Source organism: Pteropus alecto, unplaced genomic scaffold, assembly GCF_000325575.1.
Source record: "Pteropus alecto unplaced genomic scaffold, ASM32557v1 scaffold66, whole genome shotgun sequence".
NCBI lineage: Eukaryota > Metazoa > Chordata > Mammalia > Chiroptera > Pteropodidae > Pteropus > Pteropus alecto.
In genome coordinates, this window is record NW_006438869.1 from 504434 (window position 1) to 510235 (window position 5802).

The following is a 5802-nucleotide window of genomic DNA, read 5'->3' on the forward strand; positions in this document are numbered from 1 at the left end:
GCGCCCCGGCACCCCCTGCACCCTGCGAGCCCCACACTGGCCTCCTTGGTGCGAGCGCGCCCGACCCTGGACTTTCGGGGGCTCCTTTCCCCTCCACCACCCCTCTGACAGACCTTCGGCGGCTCCCCGCCCCTGTCCCGCCACTCAGACGTGGCTACTTTGGGAGGGCTGGGGGGGCGGGAGGGGACGCGGTATAAAGAGCCGGAGGCGGCGCGGCCCGGGACCTAGACGTGGCATGTCCACTCTGCCGGCCTCCGCTCCAGGTACGTGCGCGTCCCTCGGCGGGATCCGTGGGGATGGGGGTGCGGGTGATGTGGGCAGCGGCCACCGAGTCCTCCCGGACTCGCGAGTTTGCGATTTCTTTTCTTTTTGTGTGACATCCTCTTGCGGGCTCTGAGCGGCAAACTCCTTAAAGACCGAGAGAGCTGCTGTGGTTTCCTGGAGGAGCGATTTGGGGGTGAGCCTCCCGCCTAGTTCAGGTCGATTTCTGCGGGAATTAACAAATCGGACGAAGCAGGAAGGCAGGTCAGGCGGTGAGCGTTAAGAGAGGAGCTCCTGGATGGCCAATGTCAACTTGTCCAACTCTGGGCCAGATGTTACTTGTTGCACTTTGCAGAATCTTTCGGCTTTTTTGAGCAAGTACTCAGACGACAAGATTCATAACTGGAAAGCAAAGTACCTTTTAGGGCACCTAGACTATGTTACTTTGCGGCAGAACGTTGGTTCAAACTCCGAAGGGTGGCGCGTGACCCTTTCTCTCTGGATGAGGGTGGGGACAGTCTCTCCTGGCCCTTTTTTCTCCATCTTGGCTTCAGAGGATGGCTTTAAAGTTCCGGTTGCATAAGGAAACGCATGAACGCCCCACCACTGCCCTCTCTTAGCTAGTGATGTGGGATGCCTGCGTGGCCCGCATTCACACATCACTCCAAAGCCAGTATCAGGTCGTTGGGGTGGCCCACACCGGAAATGACCTAGTGTGCCATTGAGCTTGCCTGTGAAACAGAACCCATCACTGGCTGGATGGTGTCATAGCCCCACAGATTCAAGAGAATGGCAGTAGAAATACAAACTGACATTGATTCGTAGAAATATTTTTTTAATAAAAGAATTAAATGAAAGCAATGCTGAAGGTTTCCACGGAAGCCAAGCCCAGCCCCAAATCTCCAGTGTCTCTCTCACACTGGCGATGAGCTGCTTGGGTACGCAAGGCCCTGCTCGGATTGCCTTTAACACATCAGAGAGGAAAAGGCCAGTAGCTGACATCACTTTGGGAAGCGTTGTTCCCTGGGCTGTGGTGGGGGCTCTGCACTGGTGCCCTGCGGCTGCCTGACTCCTGAGACCTTACCCAACGGCTGAGTACTTACTTCTTCGTTGCTTGGCCGGAGGGGCACTAGCTCCATTCCTGACATTCTGATCCTCTTGCCTACGTGGCACAGAGGCCTAGGAGCAGCCTGGGAGGGGGAGGAGGAGGCGGGCCAAGGTCTAGCAGAGCTGCTCTGTCCCTGTTGGATGGGGGAGGGGAGGGAAGACACTACCTTACACTTGACCTTGCGGCCCTTGGGTGGGTGAAACTTTGGAGCCTCCAGCCGCCAGGGCAGAAACAGAAATTAAGATCCAGATGTGTTTACTTAATCCTTGTCCTTGCCCCTCAACATCGCAGTTGAAGGCATGTACACTAAAATAAAATTGAAAAATATCTTGGCATGTAGAGAGCTAAGCAGTGGGAAGAAAATAGCTTTTTCTCCACTGCAATCCAGGCGGGCTGATAAGATAACGGTTAACTGGGTGAATTATGTAACTCTACGTGTATGTGGGGGAGGGACGGCAATTTCACAGGCAGCTTATGGCTACACCCAAGCATTGTTAAAATCTGTATATTTAGCGATAATGAATTACAAATTAATAATAAGAAAGGGCGAGAAACCAAGTAACAACTTAGAACGCACCCTTAAAGTGACATGACAGTAAACCGAGGTCGTGATTTCCCTTGTGACCTGGGAAAAGTTCCTTAACTTTTCTGAACTTCAGGCTCTTCATCTGGAGGGTAAACAAACCTGTCGGCAGGTGTGTCCTTTGTAAGCCTTGAAAGAGAAAGGAGGTGACAGGAAGTAAGTACTACTTAGGACCCAGCCCAGAAGGAGGCTCTCTACAATAAATTTAAGGATCCACAGGTGTTTCCATTTTCCAAATGAAATTGCTCGGGATTTTTTAAAGTTTTTGCTCACCGAAGATCTTCCTATATTAAGCTGCTTCTCATCCCCTTGTAGTGATAATTTCAAAACAAAATCGTTTAGTTCTTTTCTTTTAAAAATTGTGGCTGTCCCCAAACTGTCTTAGGTTAGCTATGCACATTTTGTAAAAGAATGAGAAAACCAGCACACACTTGGTGAAAAGGATGAATTCTGGGGTGCTGATTCATGTGACTTGAAAAGTGCCATCCATTTCCTGATTCACCTCAATTTCCGTGTGGCAACATGAAAGATCTCTTGTGTCTTGGAAATAATTAACCGGGTTTGTCTTGTCTTTATTTCCCTCCCTTGTGCTTGAATTTCAGCCACCTCGCTAAACTGCCACCTCAGAGGGGAGAAGCAGGGCTGGGGCTGCAGAGAGCGCCCCCTGGAGGAGATGAAGGAGCCGCTGTGATCAGGATCGACCTTAACAGGGAGCTTCATAGCTGCAACCTTTACCATGCATGAGACCGTATTAGCATCATGACAAACCTCAGGCCAGAAATCGTGGCCTCTGGACGTTTACATTTTAACTAGCCTTCCCTACAAATGAGCCAGGGGATACATCACAATCTCATCCACAAGTGTTCCCTTTTTACTCGTTCTTTTTTTAGATCACGGCATTTAAGAATTGAAACTGCTAGATCCTCTGATCAGCCCCATTAGTTTTTTTCTTAAAATGGCCAAATATTAGTAAAACTATATGCAGTTTTATGCCTCACTAAGACTGCCTAGTGCTGTTTTTTCGTTCGTATATTTTAAGTATTTGAGAGTGCTATAATAAGGCTACAGATAATGCTGCGATGCTCCCAAAGTTTCGGCAGAAGAAGAATCCAGTGGGAAGATTTCAGGGAGCCATCAGCCCCCACTTGAGTCTCGAACTTCCCAGAAACTATAAGTTTCTTTGACCCTTAGAAATGCCCGCTGCCGTGGCAGAAGTAAGCAGACCAGTTTTATTCAAAAAGAACCACCTAGAAACTAAGAATAGAAAGAAAAGTTATGGCACATCTGAGAATGAGCATAAATAGGCATGAAATGAAGTGCAGGGTCCTAGATCTTAAAAAGGAGGGACCAGGTCAACCACGAGGGCACCTGCCCTCCAGCCCTCTGCCAGTCCGTACACTGGGCCCTCCATCACGCCCCTTCTCTGAAGACTGAGCTCCACCCATGTCCATCCAGGGCCTGCGTCAGGCCTCCCATGTTCGTCGGGAATAAAGAAGACATTGATTAATGAGCATCAAACATATCTTTTTCTAAAAGTACAGCCAGTTGTTCCATGAAGGTACACACAGAGCGACCTGCCCCACCCCCAACCCAGGTGGGCCTTGCTCACCTCTGAGCTCTCTCGAACTCACTCCACAGGCAGAAACCACCCTCGCCCACCTCAGGGCCACGTTCAAGGGAGCAACCTGTTTAAAGTGTGACCACTAGGAGCCACAGTGAGAACTCAAGGACCCAACAGCCAGAGCATACATTCAACAAGTGTCATTTATTTTTTACTTAGGAACGTTTAGTAATTCGTCTCACTTTCAGTAAGGGCCTATTAATAAAAGACATTGTATTTTACTTCAGCTATATATCCGGAAGACCAAAGTAGTCTAGAAATCTGGGAGCATTTTGCCCTGTATGGTTAAATTTCTAGATATATTTTTCTAGCAGCCCAGTTTCCTGAAATTAACATTGTAGTGCTCAAAACATCTCAAGGGGCCTTTTTATGCAATGGGACAGGGAGAGGGGAAAATGCTAGCTTAAAAAGACATTTGGAATACCTAAAGAAGATGTAGGTGGGTTGTGTGGAGACAGAGCATTCATATGGTTTCTAGACTTATTTTCTGACATGGAGCCTTGTCTGTATCGTGAGAGTCTATAAACCATGGATGGCTGTATGTTTAGAAAAAGATAAGTTTGATGCTCATTAATCAACATCCTCTTTATTCCTCTGTCTTTGGAAATAGAGATTTGGGGAGAAATAGGTACGTTTGGAAATAAATTTTCAAAAAATAATGTCCATCCTGCATGCAATTAGAAATACAAGTTAGTAACTGCCTTAGTTTATCCCATCATTCGCCAGGGAGATTAGCTCAAAATGACCTTGAGTTCAATGAAAAGATTATCTACTAAGTGAAATTGCTAAGTGTCTCCTGAAGCAAATAAATGGGACAATGAGCTGTCAAGGATTCTGTCACCCTTCTGTCAACTCTCATTTCAGACCTTCCTTTCTATTCCTATTGCTGTCACCTTAACTCAGAATGTCAAAATACCAGTGCCTCTTACTGGTCTACTAGTGTCCCTGTGACTCCAGTCTATAACACTCTCCCACAGTGATCATCCCCCAAACAATACCTCCCCCATCATCCTTAATAACACAGACGTGATTTTATTTGACTCGCGATCTGCCTCGCTTAAAAAAATGGTGGGGGGAGGGCAACTTCCTTACAGCTAGGTGTGACCATGGAACTTAGCTGTGACCAAGACGACATAAGCTGTTGGGATATCAAGAAAGGTTTCATAAAAGGGGGCGACGACTAACTGGGCATGACCTTTCCTGCCCTTCCCTCGTGCTTCTGGATCCCCGCCTGGAACTTGACCATGATAGTTGAAATTCCAAGACCGTAAGGTAACCTTGAGGATATAAGCCATAAGCCAAGGACAGGAGACCTGGAAAAACAACCCTGGGGACACTATGGAGCCCCCGTCCATGGTTTGCCACCCCCAGACTTCATAACAGCAGAAAGAAAGAACTTTCCCTTTGGTTTTGTCCAACACTGTTTCTGTTCTGGGTTTGGCAGAAGACTGTGACTCCTCAGTGACAGAAGGTATAAGGCTCTTCCAGACCTCGCATTCCTCCATCTTCATCTCCCAGCATTACCGCCTGTGCTGCCCTCCCTCCCTCCCGCTCTGCTTTCCCGCCTTCAACCAAGTTTGTTGCTGTGCATTAGGAATTGAATGAGAGCAACGCAGAGCCCACCCTGCCCTTGGGGGAAGGCCGGTCTCTTGGGGAAGGTAAGTATCATCAAGGATCGATCCCGCAGTATGTGATCATAAGCCCTAATAAGTGCTATGAAAGACAAGTTTAGGGTCTCCGCTTTAGTCTGGGGAGGCAGGACAGGCATCGTGAAAGGTGGCATTTGAGCTGACATTTGAGGGATTAAGTGGTGACTAACAAGTCCAGGGACGAGTGGAAATAGAAACTTTAGAAATTCACTCACACTTGTTAAGATGCCACAGATGGTAATGTAAGTGTAACCTGAATGTGTGCATGTGTGTGTGTGTGTGTGTCTGTGTGTCTGTGTGTATAGAGAGCGATAGATATAGTCCTCTAAAACGGTAGAGAGGGAAAAAGATTAAATGAATCCAGTAGAAGGCTGGAAAGGAAAAGAAGACAAATGGAAAGAAAAAAAATTGTAGAAAGAGAAGTAGTAGAATTTCAGTAAACATATAAAATCCAATTATATCACAAAGCACAAGAACAGAATGGGAAAAAATTATACCAGGCAAACATCAGCCAAAATAAAGATAGTTTACAAATATGCATATCAGAAATAGAGATTTTTCTGAAGCTAAAATCTTTTTC

General features: G+C 47.0%; 1 long non-coding RNA gene and 1 other non-coding gene across 2 annotated transcripts; both read left to right on the plus strand.

The window, feature by feature from the left end:
• The first annotated feature begins 18 nt into the window (after positions 1–18).
• LOC107195925 lies at positions 19–2949 on the plus strand. The gene is made up of 2 exons (XR_001517233.2): positions 19–263; positions 2555–2949. It is a non-coding gene; the product is annotated as an uncharacterized LOC107195925 (long non-coding RNA).
• Positions 2386–2455, plus strand: LOC112483021. The gene has a single exon (XR_003047469.1). It is a non-coding gene; the product is annotated as a small nucleolar RNA SNORD123 (small nucleolar RNA).
• Positions 2950–5802: the final 2853 nt, after the last annotated feature.